Source organism: Epinephelus fuscoguttatus, linkage group LG14, assembly GCF_011397635.1.
Source record: "Epinephelus fuscoguttatus linkage group LG14, E.fuscoguttatus.final_Chr_v1".
NCBI lineage: Eukaryota > Metazoa > Chordata > Actinopteri > Perciformes > Serranidae > Epinephelus > Epinephelus fuscoguttatus.
Window position 1 is genome coordinate 3,067,115 of NC_064765.1, and position 21,797 is coordinate 3,088,911.

At 40.0% G+C, this 21,797-nt stretch overlaps 1 protein-coding gene across 4 annotated transcripts in view; it reads left to right on the top strand.

The window, feature by feature from the left end:
* The window catches only part of akap6 (A kinase (PRKA) anchor protein 6), a 276,529-nt gene that overhangs the window by 186,340 nt on the left and 68,392 nt on the right, over positions 1 to 21,797 (top strand). The window lies entirely within an intron of this gene.

Below are 21,797 nucleotides of genomic sequence, written 5' to 3' on the forward strand. Positions count from 1 at the left end.
TGTGTTTCTACCTTTATGTATTTTCAGTCTTTCAGTCAGTGTTTGTGTGATTTCAAGTGTGTCTTTGTGTGCATTTTCATAATTTTGTGTATTGTGTGAGTTCAGGCAGAGATGTAATTATATCAGTGGAGACAAGGGGACATTTAAAATCCTCTTTTTGTCCTTTTGACTTTTACACACTCTAACTCTCTACATTTCCTGTTCACACAACAGTTTGTTCTTTTGTAATTATTATTGCACAAACTACACCAACTGATCTCAGACCAGTTAGTATACTGGGAATGCCCAACTAGAGCAAATGATTCAGATATTCAAGACTAACGTGACAAAAGTCACGTTCCCCCTGACACATCAGATATATACTATGATTATGAACTATAGGAGCAGGAATAAAAATAGCACAGGTAGAATTTTACATATTTACTGAGGCTTTTTTGGCAGTTTTTTAGGTGCTACATAGTCAAACTGTCCATATTTGCTAATGGACCACACCAATATTTGCCACTGATAAAGTTGAAGAAAAGTAAAGCGAAATTAAAACATGCATCACAAAGTTACTTTATTGAAGCTCTCAGCTGAGCCCCACAACGACCTGTTAATTCTCACACGACTCCACCTCCCTGCTTCTCTCAGTTACCTCCTGCTTAACTCTCCTGACTTTTAAAGTCTCAGCAGCTGCAGTTCAGTGTGATACAAACTAAGGCCAAAATGTCGAGCAAGTTAGTAAAGTTAGCTACCAGTTTGCTTTTCCGTAAGTGCCTGGTAAATGTGTGTTAAAAGCCCTGTTTCCACCAAACCCTTTCAGTCCAGTCCCTCTGGAACCAGCAGTAAGCCTTCAGACATGGTACCTAGACCCTCGGTGTGTTCAGACAGTCCTCTTAAATGTGGGCGGGGTTGTTGTCACTCACTGCTCCGTCCAGCACTCGCTGTATTTCCTCATCAGCGGTGACACAGATGGAAGTCTGCACCTGGTTTATCGTCCACAGAACGAGGCTGCACGCCCACATTTTCACAACAAAATAGAACAGGCTGCAGTGAGAGTCTCTCTCCATGGGATATTTAAAAATAGCAGCTTTGTGCATTTAGTCCTTCTCAGGCAAGCTCAGGGGTTTAGTGTTGCTGTAGCCCACAGGAAGTGAGGATTAGAATATATGACCTTCACATAATCCGCTCCAAATGAATCTATATTTTTAAAGTCATTACTAAAAGTGTGTGTCATATAAAAACTAAAGTGATGGTCAAAGTTGTCACAGTGAAATTTAAGGTGTGCTGATGGATTCACGTCATCAACTCATGCATTGAGTAACATTACAAGTTAACGTTCCACCTTAAAAGTTGCCGGCAGTCGGCCCAGTGAATGAAGTTATTTTTTTCTCTTTCATTTTATAGTTGTAGTTCTTTATTAAATCAGCAGATCAGCTGTCGGCTCATTTACATCTGTGGTTTTAGTTAATACTATGTGAAGTTTTTAAAGTTTTCATGGGGCAAAATGTTTTAGTTCCCTTAAAGTGAATAATAACAATTTTCAAAAATCAATTTTTTAGTTTGGTAGTAATGTTTTTAAACACAGAAGACAGGATTCTTTTTTTCTGGTTGACCTTGATGTGTACATCATGTTTCTGTCTAAAGCCTCTCACAGCATCTGTGGGTTTTCTTTATGTTTGGGAGCACGCACGTTCATGTCCAAGGTAATATGTTCTCATGTGTTGTCATAGAAACCTGTATATGTTTGCTTTCCTGTCAGCATGTGTGTGTTTGTGCACTCACATGTTACATTCATGTGTGTTGGCAGATGTGTGCGTTTTTGTCCTCTGAAAGTACACACACACACATTCTCAAAGTTGTGTGTGTGTGTGTGTGTGTGTGTGTGTACATCATTATACCTTGGTGTGTTCACATTCTCGCCTCTGTGTGTGTGTGTGTGTGTGCGTGCTCATGTTCACATGTCTCTGCACTTTCTCAAATGTTCTTAGTTTTCTTGTGAGTGTGTGTGTTCACGCTTTCAGACCTCTGTGTGTCTTAGTGTGTTTGCTGTCTCTCTCTCATTTGTGTGTGTGTGTGTGTGTGTGTGTGTGTGGATTATGTGTCCTGTGGGAGGCTGTTTCCTGTGCGTTTGTTCTGTCAGTCTTGATAAAGTCGGGGATATATCTGCTTTAGAACAAAGAGACACGACTCAGCAGCATCTCTCCAACTTTCTCCCTCCCTCTCCGTCTCTCTCTCTCTGTATCTCTCTGTATCTCTTCTCTCTTGAGACTCTCTCAGCTTCCCAGGAACGCCGTCTGACTGAAACCTGACGCTAACACACACACACACACACACACACACACACACAAACACACTCACACACACTCACTCACTCACACAGGAATGAGCAGGAATCTCATACAGGAATAAAAGTAGAGTTTGATGACGAGCATCGAGCCAATGTCAGGCCAAGGTTGGCTGTAAACATGTTTGCAGAGTTTCGCTCCAAAACAACAAGCGACGGCTCGTCTCACAAAACGACGAACGTCAGCAAAAGAATTAGAACCAATCAGACTTTTATTTTAAAAGTTTTCTCACAGAATATAGCAGGGTTTTCAAGTGACTCTTTGAATTGGAAAATGTCTGGTCTTTGTTATAGTCTCATTTCATGTCCTCCTTGCACATGTGGCTATCAACATGAATGTATGTGTGTGTGTGTGTGTGTGTGTGTGTATGTATATATATATATATGTATATATATATGTGTATGTGTATATATATATACACACACATTTATGTTTACAGCCACATAATAATAATTATAAATGACAACATTCTATCAAACATTAATATAACATAAAATGAAATGACAATATAAATCTGATAAACTAATAACATATCCGTAACAACAACATCAACAGTCAGGATCAGCTGTGAAGTCCGGCAGCCAGTGGCTGCTTGCTTTGCTGCCATTCATCAGCTAACAAGCAGAGCTAGCTGCTAACAGCCACCGCTGCAACTAACAAACTCCACAAATCCATTCAGCAGCTCCACCATCCACAGTCGGACACACACGGCTGATTATTTACTGCTGAATTACAGCTCACAACTCGCACCAACGGCTGACGCTGCTCTGCTCTGACTGTTTCTGCTGGCTACTGAAACATCCTGGTGCAGACTGTTTACTGGAGTTTACCAGCCTGTCGCTCATGATGAAGGTAATAAAGATAATTGCAAGCACGGCCTTTCTTAGCTTTCAACGTTCGACAGTCCACCACTAAAGATTCGTCCTATCTCTTCTATTAAACATAGATGTCAGCTTAGTTTTTATCATTAAGATCTGTTTTTATCTCGTCATTATCTGATTTTGGTCATGGAAATTTTCCATCATAGTTTTCATCAATGAAATTAACCCTAGCCAAAGGTTAAGGTCACTGTGACCTCACACAACATGTTCATGTTCATGTTCATGTTCAAGAATTCATACACTAATTATGACAAAACTTGACACAAATGTCTAACAGGATGAAATAATGATAATAATTGGTGACTCTAATCTTGAAACTGTGCTGATTGTATAGATCTTCTGTGTGTGAAGCATCCATGTTTTCACTGACATGGATGGAGACTGTCAGAGACACTGGACTGGTGGGCGGAGTCATACAACCATGGGGCATTAATTCTAGTTTTTATTATTGCGTTTTTATACCTTTAAATATATAGAAATATGATAAATGTCTCATAAATTTTGACATGCTTTTATTCATTTATGTTTTGTTTGGTTTTAGTTTCACTTTAAAAGTAACATCACAAACTTTTCAGCATAGAATATAAATAATTATCTGTGGTTAAACATGCAGACAGTCAGGAAGCACCTCAGTGGTCACAGCTGGGATTTAGTTAGTATTTAGACTTACTGCACAACACCAAGAAGAAAACTGAAAACAACAAACCACATGATTATTAATCATTTACAGAAGAAATAAACTCTTTCTTCTGAATGTTTATTGATCATTGTTGGTACTTTGTCTTAACGTCTTATAAGACCTGTGGATCAGAGAGAAACACACACACACACACACATACACACACATGGAGGCTGCAGTTTCTCTTTTCCCTGATTTTATTTCCTGTGACGGTTTGTTTTAAGTGTGTGTCGTGAGAATAATGTTAAATGTCATCTCAAGGGGAAAGCCTCCTTTTAGATGTGTGTGTGTGTGTGTGTGTGTGTGTGTGTGTGTGTGAGAGACTCATGACAACACACACACAACGCTGCAGTTACAGATCGACTGGGAGCTCTGATACACAATTAATGTGTGAGCCATACTGTATGAGTGTGTGTGTGATCTCCATTCATCACCCTGCTCTCCGTTTGACCTTGGCACCTTCTTCATTAGAATAAAGATTGTCTGTCGTTTAGGCGACATGGTCGGTCTGCTGGACACACACACACACACACACACACTTACACACACATGCTGAGAGCCATGCTATTACATTTCTGTCATTGTGGTGGAATGGAGAGAGGAAGAGGAGGAGGAAAAGAGGAAAGGAAGGAATCAAGGATCAAATGAGAGAGTGGTGATGATGACAGGACTCTGTCAGTTCCCATAGAAATACTAAATTCGTATAATATCCTGTTGCATTTACAAGTGCAGGTAGTAATTATTTTCCTCAGTGTGAAATGTGTGGAGAGAAATCAGACTCTTAATAGTTAGATTGTATGACTGATGTTGTTTCTGAAATAATCAGAAGTATTTTTTAGCACTTGAAAAAAGATTTAAATATTTCCAAATAAAATCAACTTTTATCAAATGTGTTTTATAAATCAGGTTTTATTTTTCTTAATTGAAGTGTGTCAACAAGCTCTTGACCTCCATGATTCAAGATATATCAAAGCAGGATGAAAAAAAATGCCTTTGCGACTCTACTCTGACTGCTACATGTGTTACCTAAACCCCTTTTACACTGCCTCTTCAAGGCAGGAATTTCATGCCATCATTCTGCCTCACCGTTCTTTATAAATGGTACAATCAGTCCACCGCTGTGTTCTGGTGCAGCAGCTGATGTTCACACCTGATGGGAATCGTACCTGGGAACTCATGAACTGCATCTGAGACCACCTTTTTAAGTGGACTCGTGCAGTTGCCCGGTTATGATACACAGTGTTCACACCAATCAAACGAACTGGAGTTTGTGGTCAAGTGTACTCTGATGTGAGCCTGGTCCCTGATGTGAAAGCTGACTTAGTCTCAATCTGTCCCTGTTTTAACTTGATCTCCAAACTGGATTTATCTCAAACTGGACTCAAGTGTGTCTGCAGCTCTGCTCTGTTTTTATTGTGTTGTACTGATGCTGGTAGTACTGTAGAAATGTTCAGAAAACTGAATTTACAGAAACAACAGGTTGAAGTGTTGGGTTTGTGTTAACAGTAAATTAAAAAGGGAGCAGATGAGAGAACAGAGAGGCGTCTGACTGAGACGTGACAGGACGGGACGTTTAGGAATAAAAGCTGCTCTCAGATAAACTCCTGCTTCTCTCTGCAGTCGAGGTAAATAGAGATCACTGCATCGGCCTCCTCTGACTTTCTGTTTGTCTCATTTACTCCATTTACACACACACACACGCACACACACACACAGTGGCGGAAGCCAACAACAGAGGCTGTGTTGTTGACCAACACCTGCCCACTTCAGTAAGACTGTAAGTCAGTGGACACACACACACACGCACACACAAACACACAGAGCACTGAGATGATTAGTAAATTGACTCAGTGGACACAGTGAATAGAGGAGGATCTGTCGCCTTCTTATTAATTTCACTTCAGTGAGAGTTGATTATTATTTAGAGACACTTTAATAAAAAGAATCTGTTTCCAGAGAACACAGAGGAAAGTAAATAATAAATGCAATAACTAACTTTTATTGATCTTTAATATCACTAATAATTGTTTTCAGTCTGGTCTGCTCAACTGGAATTAAAGTAAAAACAATATTACAGAGAAACACACACACATACACATCAACGCCCGAACAAACCAACACTTTCACTCTCTATTCAGTTCAGCAGGCTTCACTGGCATATTTGACTTGTGTTGCTAAAGCATAATCACAATTGAGAGCCTGTGAATGGAATTAACAGCAAATCACATGTAGAGCAATATTACCAACATAGAGTAAAATGGGTAATTAGATACAGCGTATACAGTAGATAAATAGACATACATATCTTGTATGTCTGATATATGTTCATCTATAAACATGTTTTGCGTGTGTATGTGTGTGTTGTAGCTCTGTTACATATACAAGTAATTTAAGTTTGTTTAGGGTGACTAAAGAAAAATTTAATATACAATACAAAATCATAAGTATCAAGTGTAAAGTAGAATTACCACTTTGCAGTTGTATGACTCCGCCCACCAGTCCAGTGTCTCTGACAGTCTCCATCCATGTCAGTGAAAACATGGATGCTTCACACACAGAAGATCTATACAATCAGCACAGTTTCAAGATTAGAGTCACCAATTCAGTATCTGACCAAATGTCTCCCCTTCTGTTTCTGAGATATGACGTTAAAACATGATGATGTCACAGTCAAGCTGACCTTTGACCTTTTGACCTTCATTATTTTATCCTGTTAGACATTTGTGTCAAGTTTTGTCAGAATTAGATGAATTCTTCAGATCAGTTTATTTGTCAGTCCAAGTGGATGTTTGTGCCAAATTTGAAGAAATTCCTTCAAGGTATTTGTGAGAGAACTGCATTTACAAGACTGATATGCATGCAAGGTCACAGTGACCTTTGACCACCAAAATCTAATCAGTTCATTGCTGAGTCAAAGTGGACGTTTGTGCCAAAGTTTAAGAAATTCCCTTTCAGGCTGTGACATGCTGCTTTTATGGTGCTGAAACTATCTTCTCCAAGTTGATGTTGCACTTTAGTCTGGTCAGAGAGTGAATCAAAATCTCAGAGTTTACATTTAATTTTCATGAAGAACTTTGTTTTGATGTCTTCATATAAATGTTGCTCTGTCTCCACCTGTCTCTCAACACAGAGCTGAGACAACCTGTCTTCTCAAGGCAGGCAAGTCTGCCAGTGTCGGCCAGCTTCTATACCCCGGCTGAGATCACTGAGTCTGAGTGTCATTCTCAGTTTCTGATCGGTCAAGGCGATCAGATAGTTTGCCGTCTGTTTAGAGCCAAAAAGCATCAAGGTTTATTACATTTTTGTGGTAGGTGTCTTTGAGTCGATGGAGTTTTCTTTTTCTTGAGCTATAATTTGGTCAGGCTGGATTGTGTGTCTCCCTCTGTCTCTGTGTCTCTGTGTCTCCCTCTCTCTCAGTATAAAGCTGCTCTTTGTTCAGGTCCTGAATAGTGTGATCCATCCAGCTTCCTATGGGGTCAGCAGCTCACACAAACACATTTGTACTTCTAAACTCATGAGGACACTCATTGACATAATTCATTCACTGGCCTCTGACCTTAAACTAACACTAACTTCAACTCTAAAGCTCAGTGTTAACCCCAAAGTCCATAATTTTTTTTAAATGTATTTATTTTCTATTTGTACATCACTCTCACAGTGATGCGATCATCCAGATCTTGTGTATTTCTACAGGAAAAACTCTCATTGGTCTACAAAAACACTTGCGATCATTGGCACAGTACAGTCAGCTAATTGCTAACGGCTAATAAGAAAATAATGAGGAGAGATTAGATCCGAGATTTGTTAGCATTCAAACCCAGACCCAACTAAAACTGGCTGTCAGAACCCGACTGTAGAATTTATGTGGAATTCCTCTCCACTTTCTTCTTCTGTTGGTATTGTTTTGTTTGGCACTGTCTTGCCAGGAGAGAATTCCCAGGGTTCTTAGGGGGTCAGAGGTCACCTGGCATCAACCTACAGCGACATCCCACAGCCTGTATGACTCAACCTCCTCACTGCCAACACTCACACTCTCTGTCTCTTTATCTGTTTTTTGGACCAACAATATTCAGCTGACACAAATAAAACTACCAACTGTGGAAAAATGCAGTTTTATTAGTAATAAATGGGTAAAATCAAAGTCAGCTGATGGTGTTTTCTTTATATATTTATATACTGTTATATTTCTGTCTGATAATGACGAATAGAGCAAATGATTATAACCAGAGTGATACTATAAAGCAGAGGTTGCGCTAGACTTTTTCATCGCTGGTCATTTTGACCATCAGGGTCGTAAAAATCTGGTCATAATCTATTTTTACCAGTCATTTTAATTTTCGTTTTTAAATGATAATAAAGATAGGATCCGGCCAATTTTCAAAATAAAATAACAACAGCATGCACTGAGGAAAGTGAGGGAATACCATGTTTATAATTTAAAATAACACAACAGTGCAAGTGGGCAGGGGTGGTAATTGCAACCGGTCAAATGACTGACGGCCTTCAGATTTTCTGGTCATTGTTGTAAAAAACTGGTCAATGACCGAGAATATCCGGTTAATGCGACCCCTGCTATAAAGCCCTGCTAGCATCCCCCAGAGGCCGCAGTGTTGATCACACTCCACAATATGAACACATTTAACAGAACAAATAACATGTTGATGATTTTGCTGTTCATAGAGCTTAAAGCCCAGCTCAGACCAAAGACTTATGACGAGATGAAACGGTTTTACAATGGTGCAGGGAAAAGTTGCAGTGGTGTGACCTGCCCCGCGTCATACCAACTCAGGCTGGCTGATGATGTCACCTGTGACTCAGTAAAAATGGCATGGACGTCCACTTTGAATCAAAGATGAACTGATTCGACTTTAATGGTCAAAGGTCGAGGTCATTGTGGTGGATGGGTCACAAATCCACAGACTTTCCCCTTGAGCCATTTGAGTCATTTCAAAGTATGTCCTCACCATGTTTCTTTTCCAAAACCTAAGCACAGTAACTGTACTTTCCTAAACCTAACCTCCATAACTTGATTTACATAAGGTTCTTACATAATTAAGAATGTAACTTCGTTCACGGGGTGCTAATCTGTGAGATATCGAACGAACTGTTGTGACTGCCTCTTCGTGAGATATCATACGAATCTATGAGAATGCGTTGCCCTCAGCTACCGAAAAACAATTAGTTGAAAGTTAAAACAGAAGTACAAAGAGTCACTGTTGTGGAGGAGATACACCATCTTGTCTAGATGCACTGGTGTAAACAGGCACATAGTTGCATGTTTCAACTCATCTGGTCCTGAATCTTTGGTCTGAGCAGGGCATTACCACTCAAGAAGCTATAAATGTAAAGTTTGTCCAGAGAGTGACGCAAGACAAAAAGGTCATACTGTCAGTCACATGTCATCTGTTCCACAAATTACTAAAACCACCTGTCTTCTCTTTAAGTACTACCGTATTTTAACCCTTCATTTGACCCAGACACAACACAGCTTCCGCACATATTACTGCAGTTAAAGTGACATTTTCAGGTGAATCAGGAAATCCATAAACAGCCGAGAGGATTGTTTATTGGTTTTTCCTTTTGCCTTTTTAATGGACAGTTATTAGTATGTGCATTCATTCAGCTGACTGTTATGTTACTCTCTGTTTTCTCTTCCCTCTCTTCTTTTCTTCCTCTCCATCTCTCTATCTCAATACATTGGTAGAAATTTCACCCTCCTTGCTTTGTACTAATGACCTCCCAGCCTCACACACACACACACACACACACACACACACACACACACATGTGACTCGCAGCAAGGCTGAATGGCGAGCCGTCTTTACCGGCCAGTCAAATGGGCTCATTCATCTGGTTTCCATGGCGACAATTAAAACATGTTGCCGGGGTCTTTTGTTGTGTCGCCTCGTTTGGAAAGAGAGAAAGTCTCTTTGCTTTTTTTTTTTTTTTTTTTTTTTTTTTTTTTTTGCATCTTTTTGTCCAAACAGAAGGGTTTTTAATTTGGTGAAAGAGAAACGTCCAGAGACTCTGAGCAGCGCAGGAGGCCGAGATTAAGTTTGGTTTAAATGTGGAGTTGAAGGTTTACAGTAATTCAGTGTTACAGCATCAGGAAGGTAGAAATACTTTTTATATGAGAGGATCTAAAATATTGAGACAGAAAAGTATGAAACATTTAATAGAAAAATGATTACTATGCATTATAGTGTTCTCTTTATGAGTCTGTTCCTGTTATTATTTTATTTCTCATCCTAAATAAAAACAGAGCGCAGCTGTAAAATGAGTATATATAAGGGCTTAATAAAAAGTTGTACGTTAAACACAGGTCATTTCTAATAAATAATAAAAGCGAGTGAATATTTGTCAAGAATCATCTTGAGATTTCGAAGCAGATTGGAAATTGGTTTGGTAAATGTAGGATGTAATAGCTATAATTTGTAAATGCTTCACATGGATGTATAGAAATGAAAAATACAAACATGCAGTCGACAATTATGTCTTTGAAAAGTAAACTGGGGCAAAACATACGTCGTAATTATTGCAATTATTGTAAACTGGAGGCAGTTTGAGGAAGGTGATGTCACTTAAAGATGTTTATGTGGCTGTGCGTGCACACACACACACACACACACACACACACACACACACACACACACACAGACACACACACACACACAGGTTGAAGTGTCTGGCAGTATAAATGGGGTGTCAGAGAGCCACTTCCTGCTCTTTCAGAGCTGGTGGAACATCCATCTCAACCGGAGACACACACACACACACACAAATGTAAGCAAGCGTACAGTGTTTTCGCCCTCTTTGTGTATCTCGTGCACACACACACTTTGTTCCAGGAGAAAACAGCAGAGACAGGTGGATGTGGAGGAGGAGGAGGAGTCAGAAGGAGTAAAGCTGCGTTAGAGAGCAGAGAAATGAGAGAATGTCACATTGTGATTATCTGTAAATGTTTCATTATGCAGCAGTTTTATTATTCTTTACCTTCACCTTCGTACAAAAAGTTTATGTAGAATAATGTAGCATTTTATTATTATTATTATTATTATTTAGTCTCAGCTGTTTATAATTCTTGTATTTACCTTTTTAAATTAAAGCAAATTTCCATATTTTTCAATGTGGACCCTTTTTTCCATGAGGTGTGTCTTAGTGACAAACGGAGACAGCGTTTTTTTCTTTAAATGTTTCAGTATTGAGAAACCTGCAGCCGTCAGCTCTGGTGGTGTTTGGCTCCACCTCCCCATTTCCACTCACGATCTGTGAGAGGACAACCAGAACCCTGTAAAAGTTATTCATACATACATGTTGCACATTTTGTATTAACTCTCTCAGGTTTGAGGTTCGCTGCCGCTAGATCAGTGAACAAGGTGCAGCAGCAGCGCAAGCTCACTTTTTTTATTACAGTTATGAACACAGCCAGTTGCCTCTGCTGAGCAAAGTTTGTCAAAAACTGAAGCTTATTAAAACACACTTGTTTTCAACAATAGGACAGGAACATCTAAATGATCTTACTGTCATCAGTGTTAGTGCAGAACTCACTCTGAAGCTGTCGGATAATGACCTTATTAACGACCCAGACACGTTTGGCCTCCATAGAGCCTCCTGCATCTGCTGAAAAATACTTGTCCTATAGTTCTTCTGTACGTCAACATATAGGCAGAGTTTGTAATGTTTTGTGACTTTTCAAAACGATTAGACTTACAGCACCCAAATGACCAGCAGCGGCCCTGTGACCAGGTCTCACTGCTGGGAAGACTGTGTTCTCTTGGAGGACAGAAATCATAGCTTAGTGTCAGCGAGATTTCACACTGAGTCTTCAAGAAAGAGCTTTTATTTCTCTGTAAGGTCCATTCTGTAGTGCTGTAAGACACTTAGAAAAACAATCTGAGCCTGTCAGTGGCAAAAATGAGCACTTTTAATGGAGTTAAATTGACGGTGCACAGTTGCCCCACAGGATTACATTACAACTGGTTTCGCCACTGCGCCCTTTCTCTGTCTCTCTCAATACTGGGTCAATTTCAAAAACTGTTGTCTCCATCAGTCACTTGGACACAAAAACCTAGGAAAACAGGGTCTAGGTTGAAAACTACCAAAGTTTCCCTTTAAACTCTTAACTTTTACCTTTCTAGCTTCACTGCACCATGTCTCCAAGTCAGATTCCTGTTTAGATTTAGGGACTAAAGCGATGTGGATTCTGGATTCGACATACTGCCAGTAGCTGTATTAGCTGTAGTGATAAAAGTGGCCACCACAGTATTGTTAAAGGTGTCTTTAGTAAAGCCAGGGTCGTAGCATGAGGACACAGTGGACATGTCTTTAATATTTTTGATAGAAATTTGTGGGTTTACATGTCATATGATTATTCCCGTATTTTAATATTTAAAATTGTCTCCTTTTGGCCGGTGAATAAATAGAAGAATAGAATTCCCATGCAGTTTGGAGCTTGGAAAAAGCATTTACAACTTCATGTTGGGGAAGAAAATTTACATTCTGCTGTCTGATATATATCAGTAAACTTAATAGATATAATATGAAAGATTAATGTTTGTCATTCACTGGCCAGTATCTTTAGGAGCTCTGCTCATAATGGGCAGTTACATGGATTATATCTGGTGCTCATTCAGAAATGGATGTTCACTTTTTACTTAACCCTAAACTTTTCCTAAACCTCACTGTACTTGAACCACGGTGTGTTTCCTGTAGCTACATCTTCTTGTTATTGTAAACATCCTGTAATTACCATGGAGATAGGCAGTACGTGTCGGGGGTGGGGGGTTATCTCAATATTTTTAAAAATCATGGCTACAGCCCTGAGGCAGTTGCTTTAATTACAGAAGAAACAAGCAAATAGAGATATATTTTACATCTGTGTATGAAGAGGAATCAACCATGTGGGCTCAATAAAGAAGAAGAGGGAAGGGAGCACACAGAGAGGAGGAGGAGGAGGAGGAGGAGGAGGAGGAGGAGGAGGAAGAGGAGACAGGAGAAAAGTGTTGTCTTATGACAAGAGGGAAGCCAAGGAGAGAATCAGTGTTAAAATGAAGACACACAGACAGGAGGAGAGAAAAGATGATGATGAAGAGGAGGAGGATGAAGATGCGTCCTTATCACTTCCCCCGAACTTTAGTTGCCGCGACGACAAAATCGTTCCGTTACGCAGCCTCCGACAAACTTCTCTCATTTGGCGGATAAGATGAATCTGCGAGAAGAGAGAAGAGGGAGAAAAAAAACTAATGTTCAAAATGCATTAAATGTTTTTCATGTATGACTGCATTTTTGCTGACATTTCAGCTCCGTGCTCATTAATATGGAGACCAAATTAAACTTATGATTGCTTGTTGATTTTCTCCCCCTCATCCCTCCTCTCTCCTCTCCTCCCCCTCTCCCCCTCTCATCTGTTTTGTCAAGCATTTATCCCTTGTTTCTCTGTGTTTTTGGAAAGCTCTTTTTGTGTTTTCTTAACCCATATTCATACTGATATATATCTTTAAAATAATAACGATATATGAGTTTAAATATCTGCAGTATATTACACTATTCCACCAGTTATTGCTGCTTCGCATTTGTTGTTAAGTAGATTTTTGGTATATTTAGATCTGAATATTGGAAAATAGGTAAAGTTGGAGCTGCAAATTACAATAATTGCCATAATAGAATGATTTGTAAATTATATTCTCACTTAATTCATTCATCATTCAGTCTATAAAATGTCAAAATTCACAATTACAGTTTATCTAAGGCAGAATTACTTGGTTCAAGGCTTCCACTAATTGTAAAATATATATATATCTCCATAGTAAACATTTTTGTACATAAACTGACACATACATTATATATACTATAATAGTGCATACTGTGCCATATATATAGACACATTTTTGTATAATTAAGTACACATTAGTGATGTTAATAGTTAACCATTAATCAGTTAATTAAAGGTGAGCTTTGAAATGTGATCCTTAAGCTCCAGTGGAGCGCCAGACTAATATTTAAAATGAAAGGCCTCTTGTTTTTCACATAATTTTGTTTTGTTTTGTTGTTTTTTTCACTTAAAAATTAACCGGTTAGTTAATGGTTAATGGGTGTTGTGGTTATCGAAAGCAAAATTAACTGAAACTAACATCCGTGCAAATGTTAACAAAAATGTGTTAATCACTTTCATATTGTCTGATGTGTAGAGTTTCATGTACCAAAAGAACCACATGCACATGCTGCCTTTTTATTCTACATAACTTTTCACATCAAATTTCAGACTTCTGAGGGATGAAATGTGTCACAAGTAAACAGCTTTAGTGAAAGTGGATCTTCAACATATGGGACTGAGGCAACAACTAATTAATTTAAATTAGTCACGATTGATGTTTTGTGTTTTTAGTCTCAGACACTGAGCCGCTGCTCTCATCAACACAAACTTTAAACAGTTTCAACAGCAGAAAGAGTTCCTACATTATCCAAGAGACCAGGAGAGACGAAAGGTCAGAGGTCAGAGGGGTCTCTGCATTTCTCCTGTGAGCCCTGAAAGTGATCATAGAAGAAGGTGAAGGTAGAGGAGTTGGAAAGGATTATGTCCTCGTAAAATAAAGGTTCAGAAAAAGTGGAACTGTGATTCGCATCACTTTGTCGCACTCACAGACTATAAATGTCCATATTAAGCAGCCTGAAATCTAAAATACTTCCTTTTCTCTTTTTCTCGCCCAAAAACTGAGCTTTTTTTTTTTTTTAAATGAGCACCAGAAAACATTAATCTTGTATTTTAGTGTAAATGTAGCTTTTTTAAAATTGATGATGTAATCTGGATAAACACACAGGAGCACAACTTCCTGTCGCCTCAGACTTTCTCTGTGTTCACTCAGTTTAAATGTCAGTAAAGACAATCAAACAGACGAGCTGTTAAAAACTCATTCACATCATTTTCACACATTAACAGTTTTTTCAGACATAGCTTAAAGTTAAAATCCACTGAAATCAAACTAACTGTACAACACAGCCTGTGACACTTCGTATCCTTCACTGTGGGAACGTTCACACGCCAACGACTACCTTTTTTCTAAGCAATCATTGTGTAAATAAGCAACCTACGACTTTATTCAGCAACTTACGTGACTTTTTGAGAGCTCATTGAATGTGTAATCTCTGAGGCAAGCATCAAACAAGAAGGGGAATCCTTCAGCCCCTCTCATTTTTTGCATCATCGTCAGTTTCTTGCTATCCTTCGGTGATTTGAGAGCTTTCTTAGGAGATATTTTGCCTGGACTCCCACTTTGTTTAATGGATCTCCAGCCGTTACTGTGTACAGAGGAGCAAACAGCCTCTTCTCTCTGTTAAACTGAAAGCCTGCCGACCAAGCAGCAACTTTTGGGGCAGAAACGTGAAGCCAGTATGAAAGTGCCAAAAACTGCAGTTCCTCTAATGTCCACTTGAGGCTGGCTCCAGGAGCGAGTCAGTCCCCACAGACCTCCATGTTAAAATGGCCAACTTTACAGCAGAAATAAACATGTTTACAGCCTAGTACAAAAACAGTTTTGGTCTCTGTAGTTATTTTCAACATTTATGACAACTGTATGGAGAGGGAATGTTTATAGAATTCACCTGTTTTTATTTCATTAAGGCTTAAAGCTACGCATAATTAAAGGCAGGGTGCTTTGAGTGACAGGTTGTCTGCTCATAATGTCCTCTGATACTCAGTCAGATCCACCCCTCCAAAGCTCCAGCCTCTCACCCAAACCTGGTCACTTCTGTCTCCAAAAACCAAGATGGCACCGCCACTATGCCAAACTGGAGGCTTCAAACCAATGAGACATCATGGCAGCTTAGTCAATTGGTTTTACAGTCTATGCTGCAGACATACAGCTCAGCCCAGTTGCCAGAAGAAAATGTTGCCATTGTCTTTCTCTAGAAACCATGAATATGTTGCGTTTCTAAACTGATGTAGTGTATGAGCCGACTTTGTCTTTGGGAGGGGGTAGAGATGGTTGATGGCAGGTCACCTAGAGGAGACAGCTCCCAAGCTGCACAAAAAGTGGTTGGTTTTCACCAAGTGCCATCAGAAACGGATATATTAAGCCATTAAAACATGATCTTTTCCTAACCATTACCAAGAGGTTTTTGTGCCTAAACATAACCACACGTTAACCACAGCATTGTTGAATGTTTCAGGATCTTCTCACAAACTTTTGTATGTTTTTGTACTTATTCCACATATTTCAAAAAGGCTACTAAACAAGGAAGCAGTCCTGAACCATCTTGTAAGGAGGCATTTTGGAGTGATAGATGAGTTGTAAAAACCCAGACTTTCCTCTGGGGTCACATGTTTGTAACCGTGTGAACTTTTGAGTCATTTTAAGGTACGTCCTCGCCATGTTTCTTTTCCTTAACCTCCGTAACTTTACCTTCATATCGTAAGTGTACATCAAGGATGTAAGGTCATTCATGGGGTGCTGACTCGTAGTGTATCCCTGGTTTGCAGAAACATACAATGACAACATTTTTATGGTGAATGCATGGTACAGAGATGTGTTTCCATGCATATCTTTAAAGTTAGGCGGGTAAGTGGAGCATAACGGTGCCTTAAGAGGAGATGTGATTGGCCGTCACCAGGTTGTCGCTCTCTTGCATTAGTGGACACTTCTATAAACCTTTTCTAACGTCCACACGTCTCACCCCTCGGTTCCTCCTGAGACTCTGAGGAGTGCTGGGAGGTTCAGCTCACCATGTTCAGCCCCCTGTCACGTCTCTGGTGTTTGTTAGTGTGGACGTCCACTCATCTTGTCTCCTTCACTCTGTTTATTTACTGTATGTTTCTCTTTTATTCCTCACACACGCACATACACACACACACACACACACACACACACACACAGACTCACACTCTCTTTCTTTGTCTTCTCCTCTTCCTTCTCCGTCTCTCTCCGTCCTCAGGCCTGTGTATCTCAGTCCATCCTTGCATGGAGATTGACTCGAGGCATGAATACATCACAACTAGCCATCCATGCATCCCACCCTCTCCTCCCCCCTCCTCACACCATCACTCTCAGCCTCCCCTCCTCCCCTCCACCGTCCCATTTCTCCAAGATCCCTCTCTCAGCACTTATCTCAAAGTTCGGATCTCATGCATTTTAATCGGCGTGTCTATCTTCCTTTCTCCCCCTCTCCCTCTTTTCTTTGACTTTGGATCAGTGGCATCCTTCAAACAAACAACAACAACAACAACAACAAAACAACCTCCCTCCTCCTCCCCACCGCCTCCCTTTCTCCTTTTTAAATCAATATTTGCCATCAGCGAATAAATCGTATAATTTCCTGACTGTTAGACGAGTGCGGCACCGACATATTTACCTTCCACTCGTCTCTCTTTTTTTTTTTTGTGCTGTCGATCCCTCGTTCTCGCGGCGTGGCTATTAGCTAAGTGAAGGGGATGGATGGCTGTGAAGCGCCGAGCGATAGCATCTCCATCAGAATCGGCGACATTGAAAAATGGCCGCCGCCTTTCTGATGACAGCGCAGCAAAAACACACACACACACACACACACACACACACACACATATGCATACGTCTTCTTATACACACACACACACACACAGTCAGAGAAGAGACATTTAAATATTCAAATGGGGCCGGGTGGTAATGATAAACGACAAGGGAAAAGTAGAATCAAGTAGCTATCGATGCAGAAAATGAAAAGAGGAGAAAGAGAAAAGAGAGGAGGAGGAGGAGGAGGGAAATTAAGCAAAAAAAGATGGAGGCATCGAAGGAGAGTTACGCTAACAAACTGAAAAGAGGGAATAAAGAGGGGAGATAGATGGAGAGCGATGGAGAAAGAGATGGATGCATTGAGTAAATACCAGAGGAGGGCTGAAGGAGTGTTACAGTAAAGACAATAAAGTGTTGAGAAATGGAGGGAGCGCTGTAAGTGAACAGACAAGGACAAAAGGAGGAAGAGCAACAAAAGATGAAGGGACTCAAGATAAAAACAGAGAGGAGAAAGAGAAGGACAGCGGGGGGAGGAGGATGAAAAAGGCTGAAGTGTATTTTCAAGAGGAGGAACATGAGGAAAAGTTGTTGAGCAAACGAGAGGGAGTGGATGAAGGAAAAGATTTGAAAGAGGAGAGAGACTGATGTTGTGAAAAGAGAAAAAGAAAGGGAGGGAGAGAAGACAGAGGTCATGACAAAATGAGTTCAGACTGAGAGATTGAAGACGAGCAGAACAGAGAGAAATTAAGCAACAAGGATGGATGAAATGAATGAAAGAAAAGAAATCAACCAAAAGTGATGAGTGCAGCATCAGAAGGCTGCGGCGCTGTAACTGGAAAGATGACGAGCAGAGAGAGAGAGAAGGTCATGAAAGAATTCAGTGTGTGAGTCAAGAAGAGTGAATTACTTTAATTAAATAAAACATAATACAAGTAAAATTATTAGTTGGGCTCAGCTGATGAAGGGCACTTCTCTCTTAATACCCTAAACCCAATTTACACTCTACAGTGTAACCTCACACTGTACCGCCTCAGTTCTGTTGCAATACTTAAAAAAGAGTCAGCGCCCTTTTGAAACCAACAACACTGTTTATATTGTCACATGACTCTCTGGAGGCCATGTTGCCTTCTTTACATGGTTCAGCTCCATCATCTGTCTCCACAAAAACAGTCTGAAGACATTGTCAGTAAACTTTGTCAGTCCTTTTACAATCTGGGGAAAAAAAATTAATTGTTTTATACACTTTATTTTATAATAAATTAACAGAAAATTGTTAAAATGTAAATGTTGCCTCAAGCAAAACCGTACGTTTAATGGAATCCCACCATAACCGTTTTTGGTCTTCAGGCTTCCCACGGTCATGGAAAACCTGGAAAAGTCATGAAATTTCACAGTCTGATTTTCTAAGCCTGGAAACGTCATGGAATTATTAAACAGCACTGGAATTTTGTTGTGTAATGAAATTAATTGTCACAGTAATCTGCAGTAGATAATCTTCCACGTCCAACTCCAAGGCTTAAAAAACATACACCTGCATTCTTATGTTGCAGCATTGTTTTCCAGACTTGTATCCAGAAATGAGTTCATAATCAAATGTGTTAAAATACAGTGATAGTGTGACCAGTTTCATTTTCTCCCATGCTTTAAAGTCAGTGTCAGACTGATGTACTGTTTCTGTGCCCATAGTTTGAAGTATTTGAAGTAAATGTGAGTATAACCAACAATAAGAGATAGGAACAGGTTGGTGATTGCAGTTAATTGTAGTTTGAAGATCAGAGGCTGAAGACTTGAGAGAAATGATGGCTGAGGTGGGCAATGAATGGTGAAGCAGAGCAGGCAGAGGCGCTGAAGATAGAGCCGTCCACATCCGGAGGCAGAAAATAAGAACGAGATTAGACATGGCTGGTTATGGTTGAGGCTGGCGTGGTGAACCGCTGAGGAGACTGAATGATCTGGCAAAGTCTGGATGTCTGAGCCGGGGTTTTAATTCTGCAGTGGCTTGATTGTAGATGAGGTTTAGGTGTGCAGGTTCAGCAGCTGCTGGCACTCAGGAGGATTGATACACTCTTTTAACTTACTCTACTTTATGACAAATCTTTTTTCTTAAATCAACTGGCATCATAATTTGTACCACAGAGGGTTAATATCAGTGACCTAAGTGAAGAAGTGAGCATGGCATTAATAGAAAAGTGTTGTGCAGCTCCTCTGCTCCCCGACCACGGTGCTCAAACAGAAGCTTAAACCAGAAGGAAAGAAAATATTCAGCAACACTTCGTAGAACAAAATACAGCATTTCTTTTAAAATCTCTGCAGAAAGGACTCTGCAGTCTGCCGTCAAGGGCTGCTGCTGCGTTTGATTCCTGCTGCACGTCTGTGGAGCTGCAACAGTTTTTACCTTTAAAGTGGTCAAAGCAGCGAGTGAAATGTGCCGAAAACTCCTACGACTGCCTCAAACATTTCATCATGAGATGAGCTGCAAACAACAACAATGAAAAAAGATCTGCTCTGTTTTTAAAAAGACCAGTTAAAGGAATACTCCGCTGAAAAATCTGACTTTTGAGAATCAAATACTGAAGACACCTTTAGGGTCGACTGCAGCTGCAGTGAGACGGATTCACAGCAGTTACATCGGATTCAGGTGGAGACCCAGAGTCAGGGTGGAAAATATATCAAGATAAAACTAAAGTCAAACACGTCTCCTACAAAATATGTATTTCTGTTGTCAGATACTGTTTCGAGGAAACATAATCACTGCTTGAATTATGTTCCTAAATGTGAACAAGTGTGTACAAACATGGATGGATTACTAAATGGGCTTACTGGGAACGGGCCCTTCACCTAAATATCGCTCAAATTAACACGTACTGACCAGGAAGAGACTCAAAAAAGTAGTGGGCACCTTGCATATCTATGCACAGGGGACATTCGCTCATCATCCGCCCATGATTACAAAGTGCAGTACTTTGACACAGTGATGATATTTAAATGTTTAACCTCTGCTACGATCTTTTATTTCTCTCAACCAAGTGCTTCGAGTTGCTCAAACAGAACCATAGAAAGTATTAATCATGCTGAAGTTGCTACTGATGGAAAATGTGAGAAAATTACATCCTTTGTGACACGTTCACTAAAAATGATTCTATGTTATGTTGCTTAAAGGACATAAACTAGGCAGCATCACATGCACCACAAAAAATGTTAGGGAACGCAAATTAGCTGTTAATGAGCGTAATTTCTAGGGTTTCCATGTCTTGGTATACACCCTGAAAACTGTTGATATATTGGCAAAGTATTAACTGTTGATTTATCCAATATGAGCCAAATTGACAAAAGGACAAGGTTGAAACATTTCAGAGCCAACTGTCAAGCAAACGTTGATACTTACAGTAAAAGAGGAAGTAACTCTTAACTATGTTTTTAGAATCTGTGTATCTGTCTGTCCATCCAACAGACCTCGTCCTGTTTGACAGGTTAACAAAGCCTGGAAGAATCTTGTATTAGATTTTAGCAATTAGAAATGTTTAAGTTGCGTTCAAATTTGCAGAGGTCCCTGTTTTGAGTCCTGTGGGGCCCCACAGTTCCTGTCAGCTCCCTGCTGCATCCAGTAAAGGCAAAACATGCCCCAAGAATTAAAGGGAAACTTGATTTACAACCAGCTTTGTATCATATCAATGTGGGTAGTGCGCGGAAACAAATCTGGAAAACTGAAAAAACTGGGATCAAACAGTAAACCCAAGCTTATCGAGTATAAACCAAGATTCTTTCACTGAGTTTTCCTCGCTTCAAATGTTTCCAGAAACATGTTGTAGCTCACTGTTTAACTGTAATATGAGATTGTGTCTTGTCAGCTGGCCACCATTGTTTCAAACAGACGGGTTCGCATTACGTCACCAACCAGCAATAGTGTTAATTGGTCTGGTGTAGTGCAGTGCATTCTGGTAGTTCTTGAGCAAAAGTGTCCTTCTTCTTTGTTCTCTCTGGTTCTGTGGCACCAGTTTCAAAAGTACTTGAGTCTTTCTACTGTGGAGACTTTCTAGTTTTTTTAAGGCCATCTTTCCAGCAGTGAAATACTTCTTTAAGTTCTTTGAAAGACAAACTCCACTGAGCGATGGTCCGTCTCCCACATGTCCCATGCCTCCCTGTGTCAGACATTACATAACCATGAGGCCACTCCTGCTGCAGTCTTTGCTCCCACACTCCTCTGTTGCATGTTCTCAATATGCTATGAGGCAGAACTTGACGGTGTAGCTGCCCTTTAAACTGTGAAAGCGGTACCTGTCACTGCTTAGTTCATTAGTATTTGAACAAACCATTCTGATGATCTGCCCCTCGTTGTGATGTCACCAGTCTGCTTCATACACTTACAGTTGTCAAACCGGTTGTTGTAAAAAATAGAAAAGTATCCCTGCTCTGGCTCGGGTGACGT